Here is a 26,231-nt window from a genome sequence, read left to right as displayed (position 1 = left end):
AAACTATTATTTCTGACTAATATTTTGTTGTTTGTGCCCATAATTGAAATCAAGAATAACCTGCAGAATTTGCTAGTAACTAAATGTTAATAATTCATAATATTACTTATTTTTGGTGATGTATTTCAGAGAAAATTTAAAGAACAACTTAGCCATATTATGACGCTGTTAATAATCTGAAACAGACTTGAAGGGAGTCTGAGAGCTTGTCAATGGTCAATTTTGTTTCTTTTTTGTTATTTTTTATTAGTTATCTTTAAGGAGTTGTACCAAGTTTGTTGCAATTTAACAAATAAATTTAAGAATACAATGCATCTTGATCTACGTCACCCTTTTCAACATTCTGATCCATCCCTTTTCTTCCTGTCCCTTCCTATACTCTTCTTAATTTTGTAGGATACACAATGGATTCTTGACTGCATTCTTCCCATCTTTCCTTTTCACTTATCCACTGCTTTGCCCTGACACTTCCCATATGAATACCTGCCTCTGGGTGGTGAACTATAATTTTACCTTTCTGAGGAATTACACTATAGTTTTCCACACAGAAATACAGTTTTATTTATTTAAATTCTTTCCTGGTTGCATACAAACACATAAACTCATTACCCTGGACATAATTACAAGTGAATAGATTATTTGGTACCTGGCTTTAAAAATTTAGAAACATTATTAGATTTCATCGTTACTTAGTGACCAAAGGAAAACATTAAAAAAATGAATGAATTCATTAGTAACTTCCTTATAGTTTTCCTACTCCTTCACTCATCTCACTTTTCTAAGCTTCTTACCTACCAATAATGGTGCACACCCATAATATTCAGGCAGCAGGAGGCTGAAGCAGCAGGATCAGCAATGCTTCCACAGACTCTAGGGCTGTGAACTGGGTTTCTTCTTTCTACACTTTTTCCTTCTGTGTATATTCGAATGCCCAGTAAGATGTGAGCTCTGGGTGACACATAGGGGTTCTCCCAGTATGAGTTCTCTGATGTTCAATGAGATGAGAGATCTTGTGGAATGCTTTTAGACAGTTCTGATATGGGTAGGCTTTGGCTTCAGTGTGAGTACTCAGGTGCTGCAAGAGGGCTGAGCAGACATTGAAAGTCTTCTCACACTCCCACACTCAAATGTTCTGTCCACCATGAAATCTGGTGTTATTTAAGGGAGGAGATCTGTACAAACACCTTCCTACAGTTCTGATATACATTGGCGCTTTCTCCAGTGTGGATCTAACTTTGATATGATTTCAAAAGATGAGTTAATATTTTGCTTGCACAATGTCCACAAGTTCACGAAGTCCATTCTGGTAGGACCAGGTTATGAATCTTTAGTGTGGGTCATTTTATGGACTGAAAACTACCTTGGGTTCCGGAACATTTGAATCTCTTCGTTGCATCGTCAAAGTTGGCTCACATAGTGAACCCTTCTAAAAAAGAATCTGCTGCTCTCAATGGTGAAATGCTTTTCTTAAAACCACTGTTTCCCTTGCTTCCTTCAGAGCCCTTTTGGTGAATGTTCACAGGGGACCTGCTTGCCACAGAACCGCTGCTCTCCTTGACTCTGCCCACTTCACAGTCCTTCCGGTAGAAGTTTTACATGTGAACCACGAATTATGTTTTTACCTCTCAAGCTACGTTTGCTCACGAACGTTCTAGAAGGAATGTCTAGGCTCCAGCCTCCATCTTCAGCACAGAAGGCATGAACCTGAGCATTCCCGGGACTAAGCCACTTCTTGGTTCAGGGTAAGAACTTCCACCACGTTATTTTTCTTCAATGGATTCATGGCAGGAAGAAAATCCAGTTGAAGTACTCCTATAGCCCCAGTTCATTCTAGAAAGGAGTCTTGAAGAATTTCTCTCTCCACTGGTCAGCAGTCTTTTGCTTTCTGTAATGGAGATATCAGATCAGCTTTGGAAAGATAGAGTTCCACTGAGACCAGCTTTCTGTAGTTTCCCAGTGTCACTTTCCTGTACAAGGAATTCTCTGGAGGCTCAGCAGGCCCTGCTCCTACAGGGTGAAAGTCAGTGCTGTTTCTTCAAAGTTCACTGGTTCATGTGACCAGGATACATTAGTCTGTAAGACCATATTTATGTTCTCTTCTACATCACTTTCATGAGTGAGCAGAGTTCAGGCTCAGGCTGTTGGCACCAGTGGACCCATGATTGGGAATTACACTCTTGGAGTTCTCCCCTGAATCAACTCTATTTCAGTTAATATTTTTGTATGTAATTCTATACCACCCAACAAATTTACTTACAAATTTATACATAAAATCTAGCTTTCAAATGTATGTGAAAGCATGCAACATTTGTCACTATGGCCTAGCTTCACATAATGTAATATTTTCCCCAGGTCTTTCCATTTCTTGACAAATGGTACTTAATAGCAGTATAAATAGTTATAAATTCAAATCCCATGTTATTCATTTTGCCATTTAAATGTCTTCCATTACCTTATTTCCTTTGAATTCTACACACAACTACAAGCATTTGTTTTACTGTTAACTTGATCCTGTATTTATTTTTCCTTTCTTTTTTCCTTCTTTCCTTCTTTCCTTGTTTCCTTCTTTCTTTCTTTCTTTCTTTCTTTCTTTCTTTCTTTCTTTCTTTCTTTCTTTCTTTCTTTCTTTCTTTCTTTCTTCCTTCCTTCCTTCCTTCCTTTCTTTCTTTCTTTCTTTCTTTCTTTCTTTCTTTCTTTCTTTCTTTCTTTCTTTCTTTCTTTCTTTCTTTCTTTCTTTCTTTCTTTCTTTCTTTCTTTCTTTCTTTCTTTCTTTCTTTCTTTCTTTCTTTCTTCTTTTATTGTGAAAATACTGTACAGAGGGGTTACACTTACATGTGCAAGGGAATGAATACATTTCTTATCAAGCATTGTTGCCTCCTCCTTTGTTGCCCCTTCCCAACCCTTCCCATCCCCACCATTCCTTTCTTTTTATAAATTGATTTTCCACTTATTTTGGTGGTTCACTTCAAATAGCAGCCTCTGTGTAGTTGCAATTGACTTTCAATCAATTACATTATTTTTCATTTGATTCAAATTTTTCAGAAATAAAAACACATCTCTACTCACAGGATATGTGCTAAATTTCATTCAATCACATATGTCCTTGTCATAGGTAAACTTGAACCAAAAAGTTGGCAATAATGCACAATAAATACTGGATGTATATTGTGATTAAATCAAACCAGTACTTGTATTTTACAGAAGAGCTCAATTCTAAAGCACTCAATTGGTTGGAAACTTAACTAAAAATAATGACAGTACTTAAGAATATTAGCCTAGCCATCATTTTCTATTCTGCTTTGAAAGAGAAATGTGTTTGTATTACTATTCATTCACCATGCGTCTAAATCTGAAATTTTATATGAAATGTTATATTTCAAAATGTATTAAAATTTTATTTTTAAAGTAGAGAAACTATATATTATCAGGTCTAAAAGCATAAAGTGGATTAATATTAAAAAATAAATGGCCAATGAAGAAAGAATTTGTGACTTAAACTCGGTTTAGATTCATTTGCCTCTTGTGGGTAATAGTGTCGTACACATTGAAAATTCAGATTTTTAGAAAAGGCCTGTTTTGCCTTCAGACTTGCCTTATTGAACCACCATTTACATCTCTGATGATAGTTGTTTAGAACATGTATGAAGTCAGATCAAATGGTGGAACCAATAATTAATTAATCAATGTTGATTTAAAAATATTAGTTGGCTTTGATTTTCCTTATATTTTGTCTTTTGGTCTGCACTATCTTTGTTAATATATCTTTTCTCCTGGCCAGTTTGAAAGGGTAATTTTTTCATCATACTAGTACAGATTAATACAGAATTACTCTTTTCATTCAGCTTTTTTTGGTATGGTGTTATATTGGTCATTAGTTTGGGATAATTAACAATTTAAACCTTTGGATAATTATTTGTGTGGAAAAACATAATCATACTTTTCACCATTCGTAATAATTCAGCTTTATTTTTGTCTCTTTTATATTTATTTCTTTAGTTTGCCTGTTCAGTTCATTATTCCAAAGTTTGTTGTATCATTCTCTTATATTTAATGTCTCATTTTTTTCTTGGTAGCTTGAATATTTCACAAGTATCCATGCTCTAATTTTTCTCCATTTCCTCATGTGCCTGTACTTCTGGATCGAGTTTTAGACAAAGTTTATTTTATAGTCAACAAACCCATACCCACACATACACAAACTAAACTTCTTAAGTATTACTACACCTTAACCAAGGTTGTCTTACTTCCATACTAACAATTAACATTCTCAAAAGTTTACTAATAAACAAAACTAAAGGATTTGGTTTAGTCCCTAAGTAGTTCACTCTTCAGAGAGATGTTGCTTCAATATTTAACCTCTCATTTTCTCACCTTCTAGAAACTCACGTCACCTTGACTTTTCATATTTTGTGTCTTCTCTAACCCTCATTTCTTTACTCCCCTGGATTTTCATTTAATGGTCTTTCACTGCACCACAAGCCTTTCCTAGTCAGCACTTGTTCTCCTTTCCATAATACTCTTATTCACATTTCTGGACACAACCACTGTACAAACTCTCCTACCCCAATTTTCAGACTTGAATTCCAACAGTGTAACATCTATGTATCTATGCATGTACGTATCTATCTGTCATCTGTATATTATTTCAGAATACTTACAGTTACACAAAAGATACTCTATAGAAACTCTTCTTTCTTACACTCAAATTTTCAAATAATTAATTAACTTCATTTTTATAATGAATCCTCAGTGAAGTATTTATGAATTCTTTTCCTTAAATTTCCTAATTAGCCTTGTCCAAAATGAGCCTACCAAAATCTTGCCTGGTATTCAACAACTACATTTTATATTTTAGAATCTGGGACTAGATGTTCAGACGTAAGCTAACATACATGTTGAAATAATTTCTAGCTAAAGAAAGACTACAGGATAATTTTCTTTTTTTCTAATCTTCCTTTGGACTACTACTGGTTGCTACTATTTTATGGGGTTTTTTGAATAAATATTACATTATTTCAATTAAGTAATTGTGAATAGTATTTCTTTTCATTGCACAGAAATGAGACAAGCAAATAAAATGTCTTAAATAATAAATATATTTTGTTGAGAATTTATCTCTGCTCTCAAAACCAATATATGTATTAGTATAAACATTGTTACATAATTTTGCAGCTACTGACTCTAGACTAATATACTTAAATTACAAGCTTATCCTTTAGTAATATTGAAGCAATGTATAATATGTACATTTGCTGGTGTGACAGAAGCTAGAACACTTTTAAACAAATTTAGGGTGAAACAAGTTGAAGGTGACCAGAGTAGGAGTAATGTAGTAATATACAAGATGCTCAGACTAAGTAAAATTTCTGCTTGTATTGCTGGGGACAGCTAGATTATCTTTTCCAATACTATTTCAGCATTCTGTGCTCAAATATTAAGCAATAACTTCTAGCTCTTGGTTGAAATATAAATTAGTTTCTCCTAAGAGAAATAATCTTTTAGTCTCTTTCTTTTAAATTTGGACTAGACATGCCAAAGACATATGAGCCCACACAATAACTTTAGAGTGAAAGATAGCTTCAGTACTTCAAAGTCATAGCCACATCCCTGCAGAGAATATTGAAGGAAAGCTTCTCATAAAATTCAACTCACAACCATGGTGCACAAATACTAAACTGTGAGCTTGAGAATGTGGGAAGACTAGGATTTATTATCAATGTCCCTCAGGTCGGTAGCAGACCTTCCAATACAGAATAAATCTAGGAATAAGTGGAACCAAAGAAGAGAGGCAATGAATTTCCTTCCTTGTTTTTATTTTTAATGTGTTAATCATCTCCTTATTTCTCAAGGATAATATTTCTAACAGCAATAGACTCTATGTTCTAAAAATGTGTTAGCAACTTTGGCGGGGGTTTGGGTGGGTAGTGGTGGAGGTGGGTGGGAAGGGATGGCAGGGGTAAAACAAATGAGGAGGCAACAATGCTCTGTAGGAAATATACTCACTACCTTGCTCATGTAATTGTAACCCCTCTGTACAGTATGTAAATAAAAAATATACAAAACTGAATAAAAAAGAAACAAAAATAAAATGTGTTAGCGTAATTTAATTAAGGTTTATAGACAGTGTATATTTTATAGACAGTGTATATCCTTTAATTTCCTTAAGTCTCAAGTTTAAAAATCTCAGTTTGTATATTGTCATGTCCCTGAGCCGAGGAGATAGCTTATTGTTGATAGTACCTTGATAAAGTAAAATCAGTTAAAAATACTTCCAATTCTGATTTCAACAGGAATCTTTATAAGTGTAGTAACTAGTGTTCTGAAAGTAGGAAGAAATGGTGCACTATTGAAATGGATTTTGGGAGAAAAGACTAAATGGCTTTTATCTCATGGTATACATATCATATTACATGATATATAACAATATAGTAAAAGTACTGCACATTTTAAATATACATGCAAAAATGTGAACAACGCTATAGAGATGACAATTTTGGCAAAAAACCAAAGGTAATTCACAAGATATGAAGGAAATAGCATCCCCAGCATTCCTAGAATGGCATGATGAAGATATCTCAATGGGGGTATGGGTTGTGAACAGTTTTATTAGCCTTCTTTGGAGCGTTAATTAGCTGGAGATCTAAATCAAAATTGACAGCTAGCAGAATCTTTTTCTCTTGAGTTAAAGTCAAACTAATTAAATTCCAGAAGGAAAACATTTTCCTTCTAGGATCCTTGATCTGTCATCCTTGTATAGTGTAAAAAAAGAGTACTATGGCCTGACAATAATGTAATCAGCTGCTAGACTTTCACTACTTATGTGTTCAGATAAATATAAAATAGACCATTAATACTGTTAAAGATTATGCTTAAAATAATGCATGCACAAATCACAAATCTTTTTTTAAAATATCAGTATGAAAGATGAGTCCTATTACTGTCAGTCAATATCTAAGAAATATAGCAAATATTTGATAAAATATTTTCAATTTTATGTATTTCATAAATTGACTCAATTCATTAAGTGAAAACCATATATTCTCAACTACATACCTTGCTGTGTCTTTATTATTAAAAAAAAAAGAACTGTGTTATTTAATCTTTGGAGCCACAGAAGTTCAACTGTAAGGTTACAAGCCACTATTTTGCTGTGAGTTTCAGTTGGTAATCATTTCCTTCCTACATTCACATTTTCTTTTGGTCAGATTGCCTATGTCTTTATGGGATTGTAGTTTATGTAGTATTCCACAGGAACAGGGTACTGTTTGTCATACGTGGCAAAATACTATATCAATAACAAAAATGTAGTTTTCTATAGTTTATCTTATTCTGTACATACATTTTCCTTGTTGTAAATGTTAATGATATTTATTTTTAGATTTTTTTATTATTTCATCAAGATATACCTATAATTATTTACTTTGTTTTTCTTGTTTGGTGGACTAGTGAATTCCTTTAATCACTGGATATTTACTTTTTAATCAAATTTCTGATAAGATATTGACTTCTCTTTTTTTATATTGTCCATACTCTTGTTTATGTTACTCTATTACACAAGCATTGGTCCTCTTATGATGTCTCATTACTCACTGATACATGAGTCATTTTATTTCATTTTCTCTTTACATAGTTCATGTTGGATGGTACTATGGCAATGTCAGTGAGGTCAACATTTGTTATTTCCTTAATTGACAATATGGCCAATAATTTTTTCAGTGAAATGATTACCTTTTCGTTGAATTTTATAACTACAAGTTTGATTCAGGTCTTTTCACTAAATTAACTTAACCAAAGAAGTGAAGGACCACTATGATGAAAACTTTAAAAACCTGAAAAAGGAAATCAAAAGAGTACTTAGAACGTGGAAAAACCTCCCTGCTCCTGGATTGGAAGGATCAAAATCATGAAAATGGCAATACTTCCCAAGGCTATCTTCAAATTCAATGCCATACTTATCAATATTCCAACCTCATTCTTCAAGGAAATAGAAGAGGCAATCCAAAAATTCATAGGGTACAATGAAGGACCCCGAAAGCAAGAATGATCCTTAACAGAAAGAACAGTGCTGGAGGAATATCAATACCAAATTTTAAACTCTACTACAAAGCCATAGTAATAAAAACAGCTTGGTACTGGCACAAGAACAGACCTTAAGACCAATGGAATAGAACTGAAAACCCAGAAATGAACCCACATACCTATAGCCATCTAATTTTCCACAAGGGAGCAAGAAAAGAAAATAGAATGGAAGAAAGCAGCCTCTTCAGTAAATGATGCTGGCAAAATTGGTTAACCCCCTTTAGAAAACTAAAGCTAGATCCTTATATAGCACCCTGCACCAGAATCAACTCCAAATGGATCAAAGAACTCAGAGTCAAAGCAGGCACTCGGAAAACATTACAGGACAGAATAGGAGAAATCCTACCTCTCTTTGGCATAGGCCGATTATTTTTTTATTGTGAGAATACCATACAGAGGAGTTACAATTATAAGGGCAAGATAACGAGTACATTTCTTATCAGGCATTGTTCCCTCCTTTTTGTTTCCCCTTCCTATTCCTTCCCATATTCCACCCATCTCCCCCTATCTGATCCTCCCCCCTCCCCCGACCAAAGTTGTTAAGTTTGTTTTTCCAAATAATGACTTGTACATCTCATTGTTGCAATGTGTCCACCTGTATCCCTACTTAAAAGATTTGTTTTTGCCCTTCCCCTCCACAAATTATACCAACATCAAATTCAGTGAAAGCATGGGTTATAACATAGAGACCCAGAAACACAACAAATCAAGGAAAGGTTGGACAAATGGGATTGCATAAAATTGCAGAGCTTCTGCATGGCCAAGGACATAGCTAGCAAGATCAATAGAAAGCCCACGGATTGGGAGAAGATCTTCACTAGCCATACAACGGACATGGAACTCATACCTAAAATATACCTGGAACTCAAAATATTAAATCCCCCAACAACAAATCCTCAAAGAAACAACTGCCCAATAAATAAATGGGCTAAAGACTTAAAGATAAACTTCTCTGAAGAGGAAAGAAGGATGGCCAATAGACACATGAAGAAATGCTCAACCTCCCTAGCCATAAAAGAAATGCAAATCGAAGCAACACTGAGATACCACCTCACCCCAGTTAGAATAGCTATACTTAAGAACTCTCATAACAACAGATGCTGAAGGGGACGTGGCCAGAATGGAACCCTACTGCACTATTGATAGGAATGTAAACTTGTTCAGCTACTTTCAAAGTAGTATGGAGGTTCCTCGAAAGACTCCACATAGAGCTCCCCTATGACCCAGCAATCCCACTTTTGGGTATTTCCCCAAATGATCACAAACAAGACCACACTAAAGCTACCAGCACAACTATGTTTATTGCAGCATTATTTACCATAGCTAAAATATGGAACCAAACCAGATGCCCCTCAGTAGATGAATGGATCAAGAAAATGTGGTACATATACACAATGTATTCTATGCTTCTATCAGAAAGAATGACATTGCCCCATTTGTTAGGAAATGGAAAGACTTAGAAAAACTTATATTAAGTGATATAAGCCACGTCCAAAGAAACCTAGGTCCCATGGTTTCCCTTATTTGAAATATCTGAAACAAGCAGAAAAGATCAGATAGCTTAATGTTAGACAAAAGAAACCCCAAGATAAGGACTCAAGTGGTTTTTCTTTCTTCCTATTGTTTCTAACATATTTATAGGGTAATTTTTTGTTGATTTGTTTGTCCTTCCCCCATGGTATAATCCCTATTTTCACTCTATTTGATGTTGGTATAATTTATGGAGAGGAAGGAAAAAAACAAACTGTTTTTTGTGGAGGGGGGAATGGTAATGAGCAGGGGGTAGAGAGTAGGGGGAAATGTAGTTGTGGAGTTGTGAGGGAAAGGATGATAGAGGAAACACCAACAAAGGAGGAGGCAATAGTGCTTGATAAGAAATGTACTCATTACCTTGCTCATGTGATTGTAACCCCTTTGTACAGTATTTTCACGATAAAAATTTATTTTAAAACTTACATATGTAAACACACACACACACAAACACACACACAAACACACACTCGGTGATATATGTTTAACTTCTTACTGGTTTGATTGTGTGCACCTTATATTCTTGATCACACAATATTGCATTTGTGCAACAGAGTTGCCTTCTTTGTAGTGACTTTATTATAGGTTATTTTTAATTATATGACCACAAAACTCATTTGAATAAAATGTAGTGAATTATACCATATTGTAACAAACTAAAAAAAATACAACATACAGAGAATAGTTATTTGAATATGTAGAAAGCTTTGCTGATAATCTAAATCCATGATTAGATAGTAATCTATAACATTAAAGGATAGAAACATGATTTGAATAATCTGATTCAACATGCAACAAATTACTTAAAATGTGAAGTATTTCATCTTAAGAAATGTGATTATATAAAGAAATTTTATTTCATCTTAAGAAATGTGATTATATAAAGAAATTTTCAAAATAAATTTAAGATTTTTACTGCAATACTTTACCACTCTACCATTTAATATTTTTACTAATTGAAATTGAATGCCAGGTGATGCTTGCCCATGCCTGTAATTCTAGCTATCTCAGGAGGCTGAGATTTGAGAATAGAGTTTCAAAGCCAGCCTTCGCAAGAAAGTCTATTATGATACTCTTATCTCGAAGGAACCATCAAAAAAGCCGGAAATGGAGCTGTGTCTCAAGTAGTAGAGCTCAGAGACAGAGCCCAGGCCCAGACTTCCAGCCCTAAGACATGTCAATAAATAAACATACAATAAACAAACAATAAATAAGAAAAAGAAAGAAAATAAATTGAAATGGAGCCATTCCTACGTAGTCCAGTATTGTGTAGGTTTATAAAATTCTAATCTCAAAATTTCAACTCATTAATTAAAATACCAACTAACCTTAACAAATGATTGCTTACAGAATTTAGAGAAGTAATATCAATTGTCAGCCTTTCTCATAAAAAATGCAAATTTATCCTTAAATATTTTGTCTAAATAAATTTTTACTGAAGTGTTACATGGGGGGAGCAGCCCCAGGGTTTGAACTCAGGACCTCATACTCTCTCTTGGCTTTTCCACTTGATACTGGTGGTCAAAGACTTAGGCCAAAACTCCACTTCCAGCTTTATACTGGTTAATTGGAGATAATCATCTTAAGGACTTTCCTACAAGGACTGGCTTCGAAATATCAGCTTCCTGATTAGCTAGATTTACAGTTATGAGCCACAGGTAACTGGCTAAAAGTTGTAATTTATTGTGATTTTTTTAGTCTTATCATTAAGTCATTGGACAAAGGCATTGGCAGAAAACAAAGCAGCTTACAAACACAATATGCCTTGATCAGTGTTACCTCTTTCAACATTGTCACCAGTCTTTCTTCTACCATCCCCTTCTGTTTGGTAGGCTATACACTAGACTCTTGCCTGCATTTTCTTCCCCTTTTCCTCTTCATTTGTCTAGTCTTTCCCCTTGACCCCACCACGCCACTTTTGATATCTGAATTTGTGTTTTTTTCACTACATTCCCCATGTTTTTTTTGTTGGTTGGATTTTTTTGTCACTCATGAGGCTTGTGAATGCATATATATATATATATATATATATATATATATATATATGTACATATACACACATATAGATGTTAATATAGAATATATAGTACATAAATATAAAAAATAGATTTTGATAAAGATGAAAATAAAAATTTTTTTATTCCTTAAGTGTTCTTCATATCAATTTATCATCTCTTCCTATTTATACTAACTTAGTCCTAATTATCTCATACTTGTATGAATAGTAAAGCTCTTAATTGGTTCCTCTTGATCTGAGATCCTATTTACATGAATTTCTTTTAAAAAAGCTTTTGATATAGCTTTAATAGATAACACACTTTTTCTAATTAAAATAGCTTTGTGTTTGTTTTCTCAAAGTTCAAAAAGTGGACTTAAATTATATTCTCAAAATTATTCCTACTTTTTCTGATTAAAAAATTGCAATGATTTTATTCCCAGAAGATTCCTCTGAGTAATGTATTATACATTTCTAAGCTCAGAAAGTTTTAATGCACAACTGTGGCAGTCATTCTTCTCTAAAAATGCATGTCAATTTTCATCACTGTAACTAAGTCAATTCTAATCACTTAATTCAAATTGTTTATTAATCAATTTTTAAATTCAGCAATGTGTTAGACTCTCATCACTGAGAAATAACCTATGCAAAACCAGTTAAAGGAGGGAAGGCTATGTTGCTTTATGGTTCCGTTTTAGTTGATCTTGGCTGAGAGAAAATGGCCAAGACAAGGAAATAAGTAACACATTATGGTGATTTGTAAGCAGAGAGAGAACTCCTGAATAAGTGTGTTTCTCATTTTCCCTCCCTTGATTCTAAGTTCTTAGACTTGAGGATAGTACACAATCAGTATGTGTTTTTCCACTTTGCTAAACTTCTCTGGGAACTCAGTCCCCCATACACCTAGTTGTGTATGTTATTGCTCTCCTGCATATTTTTCAATCCAATCAAAGTGACAATATGACTTAACCATTTCATTTGAACACAGCACCCAAACACATCTCCTTATCCAAAAACGTTCCACTTTTGTCTCCAAAAGGTGTACATTCATCTTCTGACACTAGCATAAAAGGAGAGGTAACAGAAAGCATTGCCTCTCTCCAAAATTCTTTGTAGCCTTGACTTCCAACATCATTCAAAATTCCAGGTTCAAAATGTGCACAGAGACTCAAAGAAAATTTTTAGCTGAGAGTTGCCATGAAAATAAAGCAAAATAGGGCTGGAAAAGTGGCTCAGTGGTAGAGTGTTTGCCTTGTATGCATGAGGCCCTGGGTTCAATTCCTCAGCACCATATAAGCAGAAAAAGCTGGAATGGACACTGTGGCTCAAGTGGTAAAGTGATAGCTTGAAGTGAAATGCTGAGGGACTGTGCCCAAGTTCAGGCCCCATGACCAAAACAAAAAAAAGTAAATAATTTTTTTTAAAAAAAGCAAAACCAATTATATGCCAAGTATATAGACACATGCCTTTAATTAAAGCTACTCATAGTGAAGACAGGAGGATCACAATTCTAGGGAAGCCTGAGTAAAAGCACTAGACCCTATGTGAAAAACAAACTAGGATTGTCCAGTTTTAAGTGGTAGAGTGCTTACTAGGACAGTATGAAGCTTTGGTCCAAGAAAGAAGAAGAGGGGCAGAGAAGAAGAAGAAGAGGAACCAGAGAGGTAGAGTAAGAGGAAGGAAGAAGAGGAAGAGGAGAAAAAAGAAGTAGAGAAAGAGGAACAAGGAGGAGAAAGAAGAGAAAAGAAGAAGAAGAGGAAGAGGATGACAGAGAGGATGAGGAGCACCATACTTTCAATATATAATAACATGGTGTAAACACTCCTATTCCAAAAGAAAAGAATTGGAGAGCAAGGAAAAAATGGACCAGTAACTAAATTAATGGACAAAGAATTTGACTTGAAATTTCTTAATCGAACAATGTGTAAACAGAGGAAAGGAGGTTAATAGCATTAGCACATGTAAAATCACTTATAAAATAGAAATGATATGTCATTTGATACTCACCAGAATGGGTAAAAGAAGATGTGCATTAGTAGGTTTGGCAAGGATGTAAAGAAATTGAAGCTCTCATACACTGTAAAATAGCACATTCATCTTGGAAATTAGTGTGTAAAAGTTCCTCACGAAGTTAGTTACAGAAACACCAAACAGCCTAGAAACTTTGTACAGCCTAGAAAGTTTGCCTATAGTTTTTATACACTTAAGTTCAAAACTTGTGCATCATCACAGCAATATTATCTATGACAGCCAAAGAATTGAAAAAAAATTTCAGGCTGACCAATAGGAAAACAGATCACAAAACATATTATACTCATGAAATAGCCCATTATCAAGTAAAAAAGAGAAATGGAGAATTGATATTAGTGGAAACACTGACAACAGGCTAGATAGAAAGAACTAGACACAAAATAACACATAAAATGATTTGATTTTCATGAAATTTTTGAATTATCAAAATGAGGCATAATATTAGTTTCTTTGGCGTTGGAAGTCTAAGGAGAATTCAGAATAGCTGCAGACAGGTATAAGATTTCCTTCTGAATGACGAATATTTGAGAATATTCCAAGGTGATAATGATCAAATATACTTTCAAAATACAAAGAATCCCTAAATTTTATAGAATTAATTTAACAAATATAACATTTTTCAATTACACATAAAATGATTTTTAAATGGAATAATAGATAATCTTTAACAAAAGTAAAAATAAATAAATGTTCTGGAATTTGGGAGTTGCACAGTCTCTCCTGCTAGGCATAAAATTAAAGTGTTCTACTATGAAAGTAGACATAGAATATAGCAAATTGGTGGAAAACAGGAGCAAGTAAAAAAAAAATCAATGCATATTCCACAAAATTAAGAAAAAATCAGAGAATAAGCAGTTGGGAGAGATGAGTGGAAATGTTAAAAAGGGATTAAAGTGATCAAGATGTATTGTATTCAAAAACTACTTTATTGAATTGCAACTCCTTTCTCCAACTATTCAAATAAAATATTTTAAAAACTAGCAAATAAAATAAATTAATTAAACAAAAATAAATAATGAATAGATAAATAAAATACAATAAAAAATAAACTATAGATCCATAACAATATATGCCACAAATTTATAACCCAAACAAGAATAAAGTAGTTTTGTTCGTGCTTCTAGATATATAAGGTAGAAAATTTTGACTACATCTAATTTATTGAGTTCTTTTGTCAATGGCATTAATTATGCCGGTAGTAAAAATAATCATGAAGTTCTGAAATGAACAATACAGTATCCAGGATATTACTAATTACTAATGCAAAGATATTATTGCAGAAAGATGGAATAGTATATGTTTGTATGATTAGATAAAATATCAAAATGATGTCAGAATGTATCATAGATTTCACAGAAATAAACAATAGAAATTTAAATGTATAAGCCAGGGAAATACAGCATGATTACAGCAAGTAATTTATCTTTTTTTCTCGGAAATGAGAGAAAAATAAAAACAACAGTTCACAGGACAACAGTCAAATGTGGTCAAAGTCACAAACACTACTTTTAATCCTATACTAGAAAGGTGAGGTCACCCTAAAAAATCACGTGTGGGAAGGTAAAGACTGCACTGAATTCTTTATACTCACATTTATACAGTGAAACATGACCACACAAACATTCTTCTAATAAACTCAGCACCACCTTATGTTTATTAACACCTGCCTATGGTTTTCTAAATTGAAAAACTGGACCAACATCATTGCATTGTTATTAACATTTAGAGTTAAGTAAATTGGTTAGCAGAGTTTAAGCAAATGGTATGAATTCAACAGTACAGTACCAGAACTGTATACAACATACCATTTTTTAGTTTATTTTTGTATTAATGTGTTAATGCTTAGGCTTTCCTGGACTGAGATCTTCCTATTGAGACTTTGTATATAGCTGAGATGGCAGACATATGCTAACTTGACTAGCTATTGGATGGGATGTGATCATTGTTAGGTCTGCAGGAAGCCTACACCCATCTCCTTCACCAGCCTGAACCCAGTAATCACCTGACTGTCCATCACCTAACTGTGAGTCAGAAAAGGATCCTTGAATCTGAGGTTACTTTCTCCATGTCTATTTTCTATTGTGACTTATCCATTTAGGAGCTTAAACTAAGGATCTATGCACTGTCCTTGAGTTTTATGTTGGAGCAAAAGGCTAATAAACACCATATATGACTAAGCTTATATTAAAATGAAATGGTAAATTAATATATATGATAAACTGATAAGAGAACCTACTAATGCTCATGTGTGTGTGTGTGTGTGTGTGTGTGTGTGTGTGTTTGTGTGTGTGTGTGTGTGTGTTTTATAAGAGCACATTATTAATACTCTATTTGCTATAAACTTTAGAAAATTATCTAGGATATTATTTTTAGGGTAGTAAGTTCTATAGTATCGATGACATAAGCTTTCACCTTCCAGGATTTATTACTATGAATCAATCTTGAACCTTATCTGTTCTTGTTTGTTGAACCATGAGCTTTAAAAGCAAATTCTCCTATATCTGAATTTCCAACAGGGAAGTAGCAGTCTAACCCTACATTCATATCATTGAATCTCAAGTTAGCAGCTTTTGCCCATCAATAAGATAATTACAGAAGGGATGAACACACAACAATTAAATATATAGGGTGAAAGGGAAACAAAAAAGTAAGCATTTTTAACTCCATATGATAATGCCACAGGGGATCAAAGAACTACAATTAATTATCCAAAAAAGAGCCAACACACCTGCAAAGCATCCTGTTATATTGTTACAAGTGGTGGCTCTTGTTAACCTCTCAGTATGCCTAATATATAAATTAAGGTTTGCCATAGTTATGGTTTGTGTTTATTTTTTTGGTTTTTTTTTTTTTGGGGTCCGGTAATGGGGCCTGAACTGTGGGCCTGGACGCTGTCCCTTGGCTCTTCAGCTCAAGGCTAGTGCTCTATCACTTGAGCCACAGCGCCACTTCCGGCTGTTTCTTTTTTCTTATGTGTTGCTGAGGAATCAAACCCAGGGTCTCAGGCATGCAAGGCAAGCGCTCTACCACTGAGCCACCTTCCCAGCCCTGCTATAGTTATTATTATGAATCTCTCTGCTCATTTTTACCCCCCAAAAGGATGACTTATTTCTTCTATTTAAAGACAGGCCTTCATCTTTAGTGTTCAACCATTTAGTCTCTTCTCCATTATTACCAGCTCTTTGTCTGAGTATACATTTTTCCCCCTTGTTTAGGAATTGGTACCGAAAGTTAAAGAATCCAATCTAATAGAAAGTGTAAAGACCCCTATGCTCTAGGAGAGAGGTGTTTGTTTTTTTCCTCCCAGGATGGATAATAGGACCTATTAATAGAAAGGCTGCTCTAGAACTTTGTGTCACTGAAACTAGTACTGTATTTTTGTACTAGCTTTTCCTGAGGCTTTAACTTAGGGCATGAGCCTTGTTCTTGTGGGAATTTTTTTCTTGTACCATGTGAACACAACTCCACTTTGGTGGTTATTTGGAGATAAGAGTCACTTGGATTTATCTGTTTTTCCTGGCTATGTATTGCCATCCTCAGAACTCAGCCTGCTGATTAGCAAGGATTACTGGTAAAACAACAGTGCCCACTGCATTCAATGTTGCTTTTTGTTGTTATTCTGGATTCCAACTGCTTTCAGGGTGAAAAGCCATCACTGGGGACTCAATTTTGCATGGGTTTATTTTTATAACAATTTTAAAATATTTATTTGCTCTCTTGTTGCATTGTTGCTACTTTATCTTATCTTCATTTAATACTGGTTTTTACATTTTATAGTTACCACCATATTTCATGAAAAAATTTAAATTAGTACAGTATTAGTGGTTTGCTTCATTTGAGAAAGGTTCTCTGCCATAGAGTTCCCAACACATAGAGAGTCTCTTCACTTAAGACACCGGGATACCACTGGAATAAAGGGGCCTGACAGGAAATCAGAGAGAATCATTGGGGTATCTCCAGATAAGGGAACACTTAGCCACATTCCAAAAACTCAGACTGCCATGCTCAAGATCAAGAAACAAACCAACCCGGCCCAGAGGCTTCTCTACATATTGAGACAGCAATGGGAAGGTGGTAAAAAGGGTGTAAAGTGTGTTCTCTTTCACAAACAAAAGGAGGAAAACGTCCTCAGATTCACTGAGGTTGCTCCCTATGACAGAATCAGTAACAACTCCCAAGGGCCAGGTCGAAGACTCATCCACACTAACTTCCCAGTAATGTTTCCCAGAGCTGAAGACTTGGCATCCAAAAGCAGTGAAGTGGAGGGAGTCTTCAGAATTCAAAACCGCATATTGATGGTCATGTCTAACACTGCTCCCAGGACCTTGATTCCCCATAGTTTCATTGAAGGCAATCTCCACCCGGTACTGATTGAGCTTCTTTTTCATTCCAGGCATGGGAGGGGCACTGAGCTGTGGCCTCAGAGGAAGTGGCATGAAGACCAACACTGACACACAGCTTTCTAGGGTCAACTCTACACCCTGAAGCAGTTCCACATCTGGCTTCTGGTATGTTTCGATCAGCTCCTGAAACATATTCCTGAGCTGATGCTTCTTCTGAAGCATTTAGGTTTCCCTTTCTCTGAGTTGCTGTAACATGGCTCTTCCTTCATTGATCAGTAGCTGGGAATGATATCTTTCCTCCTCCTGGACAAAAAGCTGCAGCATTCTAAAAACATCCTTAGTCATGTCTCGGTAGAGGTTCACATAATAAATCCATTGGTTGGTGAGTCTCTTCTTCTCCTGTAAATTGTGCTGGTTTTCTTGAGTCTTTTCCCATACAGCATGCACCTGCTTTGAAATCATCTTCCTCTGCACATCAGCAGCCCTTTCTATAGAATGGTGTTTGTGAGCCCTGTGCTCCTGAGACATGGAGCAGCTCCTACAGAGCAGGGCCCTGTCTACCTCACAGAACATCTGCTTGGTCTCCCTGTGTGTCCCACACATGTATTCCTCAGAGCTCAGGAACTGCCTGAGTCTGGCTCTTCTGGCAATGGCCACCAGGCTCCTCAGAACCACGTTGGTTTTCAGGTTTGTCTGCTGGCAGGGTCCCTTGCATCCTGGGCACCTGGCTGGAGTCTCTTCCCAGCAAAGGAAGAGACAAGGTCGACAAAAACTGTGCCCGCACTCTAGGGTGACTGGCTCTATGAAAGTATTCATACAGATGCCACAGCTCAGTTCCTTCTGGAAGGCCTGGACAATGTCAGGATCCATCATTCCTAGAATCTAATGAGGTGCTGGTGACTCACCCCTAAAAGCCTAGCTACCCAATAGATTGGGATATGAGGATCAAGCTTTGAAGCAGGCCTGGGCACCAAAGTCCCCCTGACACAGACTCTTATCTCCTATTTACCACTCCAAAATCACAAGTGGGCTGTGATTCAAGTGGTAAAGCACTAAACTTGTCCACAAAGTGACCTAGGGATAATGCCCAGTCTTGAAAACAAAGAGGCCCAGCAACACTGCCCTACCACTGGGTTCAATCCCCACAACCGACAAAACACCACCACCAACAACAACACCAAACCAAGGAAAGAAGAATTAAAAGAGGAGTAGATTCTCCCACTCTGATCCTCACCTGGAGTATCCAAGCTCCAAACAGCCTCCTCCTCCTGAGGGATCTTCAGCAATGCCTGAGTCTCAGACTTCCACTCTATTTATACTGAAAGAGGGTGGGCCCAGGAAAGGAAGTGTCTCTGATTGGTTGTTTAGGGAAGCTGATTTACATATCAATAGAAGTTGGAATTTACATCCTGACAACCCCACCTTTTACTTCCTCTTTCAAGGACTTGCAATTTGGTTAGGTGATTTGGGTTAGGTGCAACTTAGGTTTGTCCAGGGTTGGAAAAGTTTATTGTGTTTGTTTTATTTTGTTTTGTTTTGTTTTTTACTTCTGTGTATGCTTTATTTTTGGACTATGAGTTTATTACTTTTCCACCGGACTGTAGGACACATTCGTGGCATCATCCATTGTATCTTGTGGGTCTTCATTAATTTGTAATTTGTCAGGCCTGATGCTGGGTTGGTACTTTACCACTTAAGCCATGTCCTCTTCTGTTTGCTTTTGCTTTTGGAATAGAAAATTGAGTTTATGCTTAGGTTCCCTGGACTGAGATCTTCTGATTCACACTTTGCACAAAGCTGAGAGGACAAGAATTATCTCTTGCTTGAGTTGTGATCAGGGTTAAGTCTGCCCACAGAGCAGCCCCTCCCAGCTTTCCCATCACCTGCTTTAATCAGACCAGTAATCACCTGACTGTCGATGATCACCTGACTGTGAGTCAACAAACATCCTAGGCTCCTAGGTCACTTCCTCCCAAGTCCATTTTCCATACAAATTCATCCTTCCGATGTTGTTGTTCTTGTTGTTTGTCTGTCAGTGCTGGACTTGAACTCAGGGTAGAAGATCTGTCCCTGAGCTCTTCTTCCACTCTATTTCTCTTATCTTTATTTTAAATATCATTTATGCCTTTTTATTATAAAATGATGTGGTATTCTGATATATAATTTAATAACTCCATGCCATTTTTGAGAATGATCTAAAAATTATCATAGACATAAACATATATATATTATATACATTGGATTTCAAGAACACATTATTAATATTCAATTTGCAATAAGTTTTATCCTATCAGAATATTCTCTTTAGGGTTACAGGTTCTGTAGTATCCTTGGCATAACCTTTCCCATTTGTGGTTTTGTTACTATAATCAATCTTGTACCTTTCTTGGTGTTGATCCATTAGCTTTGAAAGCATAATCCCCTATCTGAATTGCCAGAAGCTAAATAGTAGCCTAACACTATGTTTGTATCATTGACTTTCAGGCATTGATTATCAAACAATCTTTTTAATTTTTCTTTTTTAAAAATTTTTGTCATTAGTGCTGCGGAACTCTGGGTCTGGTGCTTTCGCTCATCTCTTCAGCTCAAGGTGAGCCCTCTACCACTTGAGCCATAGCACCACTTCCAGTTTTCTAGTGGTTTATTGGAGATGAGTGTCTACGACTTTCCTGCCTGGGCCGGGTTTGAACCGAGATCCTCAGATCTGTTTCCTGAGTAGCTAGGATTACAGGGAGTGCACCACTGGAGCTGGCTAAGCATTATTTTTTATCTTCATATGATAATGACAGCAGGGATGATGGCACGATAATTGGGTACATAGAGTAAAAGACAGACACCAACAAAGAGCCATCACAACTGGACAGCAAACTGTTGTATTGTTACAATTGTTGGCTATTGTTAATCTCTCAGTATGCCTAATGTATAAATTGAGCTTTGCCATTGTTATTATTAATCTCTTAGCCTGAGTTAATGTTCTCTTCATTTTTACCCTAAAACATTATGACTTATTTTTTCTAAAGCCATTCCTTCATCTTTAGTGTTCAACCATTCACTTTCTTTCTTCCCCATTATTACCAGCAATTTCTCTAAGTATTCCAGTTCATTTTATTTTATTTTTAGGAATTAGTACTACAACTTAAAGAATCCAATCTAATAGAAAGTTTAAACACCCCAATGGTCTAGTATAGAGGTGTTTCTTTTTTTTTCTTCCCAGGATGGATAACAGGATCTAGTCATCAAAAGCCTGCTTTAGAACGTTGAGTCAACGAAACTAATACTGCTTTTTTGTTCTAGGATGTACTTGGGGCTTGAACTTAGGGCATGAGCAGTATTCGTGAGGGTTTTTTGTTGTTGTTGTTGTTGTTGTTGTTGTTTGCTTTGCTTTTTTTTTCTCCTACTACTTGGACCACAGCTCCACTTTGGTGGTTAATTGAAGATGAGTCTTTTGGACTTTCCTATATGAACTGGCTATGAACTGCCATCCTGCTCAGCCTGCTGAGTAGCAAGGATTACTGGGAAAACAAAAATGCCCACTGAATTAAATGGTTTTTGTTTTGTTTTGTTTTGTTTTTTGCTGTTATTCTGAGATTCACCTTCTTTCATGGTGAAAACAGTCACTGGGGACTCATTTTTGCATGGGTTTATTTTTATAGCAATTTTTAAATAGTTTTTTGCTCTCTTGTTGCATTGTTGCTACTTTATCTTATCTTCATTATTTTTTACATTTTATATTTTATTATATGTTACCTCCATATTTCATAACAAAATGGGATTACTGTGCAAAGAAATTCAAATTAGTACAGTATTAATGGTTTGCTTCATTTGAGAAAGGTTCTCTGCTATAGAGTTCCCAACATATAGAATCTTCACTAATAATGGTTTATCATTGGAGAAAAAGGGTCTGACAGCAAATTGGAAATAGCCAATGGGATATCTCCAGAGAAGGGAACTCTTAAACACATTCCAAAAACTCACACTGCCATGGTCAAGATAAAGAAACACCACACCCTGGCCCAGTGACTCCTCTATATAATGTGTCAGCAGTCGGCAGGTGGTAAAAAAAAAGTGTAAAGAAAGTTGCCTTTCACAAAAGGAGGAGTAAAAGGTCCTTTGATTCAGGGCAGTGGGCCTAGAAAAGGGTGTGTACCTGAGTTCTCATTTAGGGAGGTTGATTTACATATCATTTGGAGTTGGAATTTCCATCCTGGCAACCACACCTTTAACTTCCTCTTTCAAGGAAATGCCTCTTACAATTTTCTTAGACAGTGACAAGTGCTGTGTATTTTGGTTAGGTGCAGGTTAAATTTATACAGGATTGGAAAACCTTTTTTTTCCTTACCTTTTTGTATCTTTTATTTTCGTACTATGCATTAATTACTTTTCCACCAGAATGTAGGTGACTTTGTATCTTGTGGTTTTGAAAATTAGCTAAGCTTACATTGTGGAGTTATTAGATGATCATCCAAGTTTTTTATTTGGAAATTGTCATGCCTCCTGCTTGTCAGGTGCTTCACCACTTGAGCCATTTCAATCTTTCTATTCTCATTGGACTTCTAATCTCATAAAAAATACTGTATTCATTTTCTATTGGTAATGTAGTTCTCCAATTTTAATTTATGCAAGAATTCTGAACCGATTTCAAAAATGAAGGACATTTTAAAGTAATTCATTAAAATTTCATAAAAGCTATGAATATGGAGCTATATATAATTCATTACTTTTGTTTAATTTTTCACACCAGAGTTGTAGAGTATGCTCAAAGGTGATTTTTACACTAACCTTTTTCTTGTGGGAATTATTTTAATTAAGAAAATACTTTACATAGCTAAGATATGGAACCAACCCAGAAGCCCCTCAGTAGATGAATGGATCAAGAAAATGTGGTATATATACACAATGGAATTCTATGCCTCCATCAGAAAGAATGACATTTCCCCATTTGTTAGGAAATGGAAAGGCTTGGAAAAAATTATATTAAGTGAAGTAAGCCAGGCCCAAAGAAACATAGGTCCCATGGTTTCCCTTATTTGCAATATCTAGTATAGGTATGAGTCAAGCGGAAAAGATCAGATAATGTGATGTTAGGAAAACGAACCCTTAAATATGTATTTTAATGTTTTCGTTTCTTTCATGCATGTGTTTCTAACGCATTTATAAGATTATTTCTTTGTTGCTTTGTATGTCCCTCCCCCACAGTGTAACCCCCGCTTTCACTTTATTTGATGTCAGTATAACATGTGGAGGAGATGGGGACAAACAAGTCGTTTAAGGACTCAGGTGGACCTGTTGTAACAAGGAGAATTACAAAATGTCATGTCAAAGCAAGCTTTACAATGTCGGTGTGGGGGGGGAGGGGGGTATGATTGGGTGGGGGGGAGGGGGGAGGCTGGGAAGGGAGGTGAAGGGTAAACAAAGGAGGAGGCTGCAATGCTTGGTAAGAAATGTATGCATTATCCTGCCAATGTAATTGTAACCCCTCTGTACAGTATGTTCTCAAATAAAATAAAATAAAATTAAAAAAAAAAAGAAAATACTTTAGAGACATTAATATTAGTTCAGCTATTTATTCTGCTTCATAAGGAATGTGATTTTAAGTTAATACACAGATCTAAGACAGATGATACATTTGGCATTTAGATCAATTTGTGTAATTACTTTTTTATTTAAATACTGAATACATGTTTCTGAATTTTCAATTTATTACCTGAGTCAAAGGTATATCATTACACCTGCAGAATCTAATCCACTTTACAAAGACTAAGTAACATACTAGTTTGAATTTTATTTTTTAGTTCAAAAATAATATTCAACATATATCATTTCAATAGGTTCCACTGAAAATTTATTAAGATACGCAATATCCATAGATATTTCATATTCTATATTCTTATTTTTGGATTACATTTCTGTAATCCATGTGTCTTGTGTTAGACTTCCAATTGTTCATCTCACATCTCTGTTTGTTCCAGGATTTCAGCATTAATGTTTTCTTTTTTCCGTGGTTTTATTATTTTTTCATCTCACTATCACCATTGTAACTTTTTAACATACAAAAAAGAAAATTCACTATTGCCCAGCTCAGCATTCTTTACATTTTCAAAAATCCAAGTAATGCTACTGACATACAACATACATCATGAAATGATTGATATAATGTATACAATAAAGTAATATCAAAATATTGCATAAAAATTAAGAATATGTAATGTCATGAAATTAAAATACACTATTATTAAACTGTGACATCAAACATTTTCCATTATTACTATAATATAGTAATATAAAACCATGCCATCACTCTCCAACTTGCTTTGTAAAGAATTTACACTTTGTCGAAACCTACACCTGAGCCCCTTTCCTGGTAATGAACGGACTGTTAAATGTCTCCAGAATTTGGGCCACCTCCCAGAGGCCACTGGTATGTTTGGCTCCTCCCCTCTCTCATCCCTTATAATTAGGCATGAGAGAATTCCAACTAGTCCTCATGCAACAAAGTAAGTTAGAGGACAAGAGCCCTGTTCCCCAGCTGGACGCCTCCAGGTATTCATGCAAAAATGATCTCAAAGTTGTCATTTGCCTCAGTCCTGCAGCCTTCATTGCCCTAGCCTGCAAGCTCATGTAGGTGCTTGAATAGCAAGCTGTTGTAGCACAATCTGCTCTGTAGTAGAGGTCCTTGAGATGCGAAGGTACCCCAGCCTCTCCTTGGGCAGGCTCCACATAGTCTTCAAGCTTTAACTCTTCATAATCATGTTGCTCCTTGATAACTTCCCTCTTCTTGGAGCCTGATAGGTCTGAGGGGCCCTCATCAGCAGGGGTTTGGATGGCTGCCAGGAACTTGTCCTGAATCTCAGGTGCCTTCATTTGCAAGAAGCAGTAGTAGCTCCTGCAGCTCCTTCTTCTTCTCCCTCTCCTCCTGGGAGAGCTGGTTGACACACTCATCTTTCTTCTGATATAGCTCATCCAGTACTTCCGTCTGTTCTTTATAGAATTCTAGGGACTTTTCAATGGTGCTTTTTGACAGCTGGCTGCATCGATGTTGGAGTTTATCCACTTGCTTCTGGAAGCCCACCTTTTTTAGGCAGCTTGTGGATGAAGCAGAATTTCAGGGTCTTCTTGGGCATTTGTGTGTCCTGCTTTCTATCCCATGGTTTCAACTCCTGAAGAAGAAACCCTACTGCTTCAGCTTTCTGTGGCTCTTGACTACCAGATTGGTCAGGCACCCACAGTAGGTATGTTGCTCCTGCAGCTGCTGGCTGAGCTTCGCCTTCTTTAATTCACCAATGGATAAAGATAAAAATCCCACCTGGTCTTTGGGTTGTCTGTCTTCTAGGACAGTCACAACAAGTAGAGTCTCCCCTTTTCTTTTTGCTCACTCTTCCTTCTCTAGTGAAAGCCAAAAAGCTCAGCTGGGGCCCACAGCTGGTCCTGTTTCTGTCTGGTGTTTTAAGGCATATCAAAATTGTTGTGTAATTTTTGATGGACCTTCTTGGTCCTCCAACTTAGTCCAGCAGTTGTGTGTACTTCTGCAGGTACTGTGGCAAGGCCTCATTCTTTAAGGTCAACTGCAGTTTGTAGGCCCTGTGCTGTTCACAGGTAGCTCTGAGCTCCTGCAGCTGTTCATGTTGAGCCACTTGGCTCCTTAACTCAGCCATCTTTTTCCATTCTTCTAACTTCTCCTCTTGCTGGTCCAGCTTCTTCTTTCACCTGCAGCTGTGAGTGCAGCAAAGTAGAGACCTTCTCCTCTTTCTTAGCCTATGTAAGACATCCTGTACCTGGCCCAGCTGCTCTTTGATCTCTAGGTTATGCAAAATTGTGCATCTCATGGCCTCATGTTTGTGTAATCTTCCCATTGTCTTGAAGAACTCATGCAGGTCCCAGGTCTTTCCCTGATGCTCCAGTTACCACAGCCACTCCTGCTGCTAAAGATTCTGGAGACTGAGGCTCTAGTTTTCCCACCTTTGAATGTAACACTTCTTCTCCCATTTCTGTTGTTACTTCTGCGACTAATAGGTCTTGGCTGGCAGCTGTAGCTTGGTCTGAGTTGGTCCTCCATGCTGCTGCTTGGAGGGAAGCTCTGCCAACTGCCTTTGAAGTTCCACCATGTTGGTCTCTAGGTCAAACACTTATCGCACCATTGCTCTTTCTCATCTCTCAGTTGGTTCATCTGTTGAGCCTTTTGTCTTTTCTCATGGACTTCTCCAACTTCAAGTCCCCTGCAACATGTCTCTCTCTAGCCTTAATTTGGTCATTAA

At 36.1% G+C, this 26,231-nt stretch overlaps 1 pseudogene; it reads right to left on the bottom strand.

Annotated features, from left to right (window-relative positions):
- Positions 1–17,568: 17,568 nt before the first annotated feature.
- LOC138828686 (tripartite motif-containing protein 43 pseudogene) lies at positions 17,569–18,849 on the bottom strand (annotated as a pseudogene).
- Positions 18,850–26,231: the final 7,382 nt, after the last annotated feature.

The sequence above is a fragment of the Dipodomys merriami genome, unplaced genomic scaffold (genome assembly GCF_024711535.1).
Source record: "Dipodomys merriami isolate MVZ:Mamm:240054 unplaced genomic scaffold, mDipMer1.0.p SCAF_1608, whole genome shotgun sequence".
Classification (NCBI taxonomy): Eukaryota; Metazoa; Chordata; class Mammalia; order Rodentia; family Heteromyidae; genus Dipodomys; species Dipodomys merriami.
Note: the sequence above shows the minus strand (reverse complement) of the source record. Positions and strands in the feature narration are given on the sequence as shown.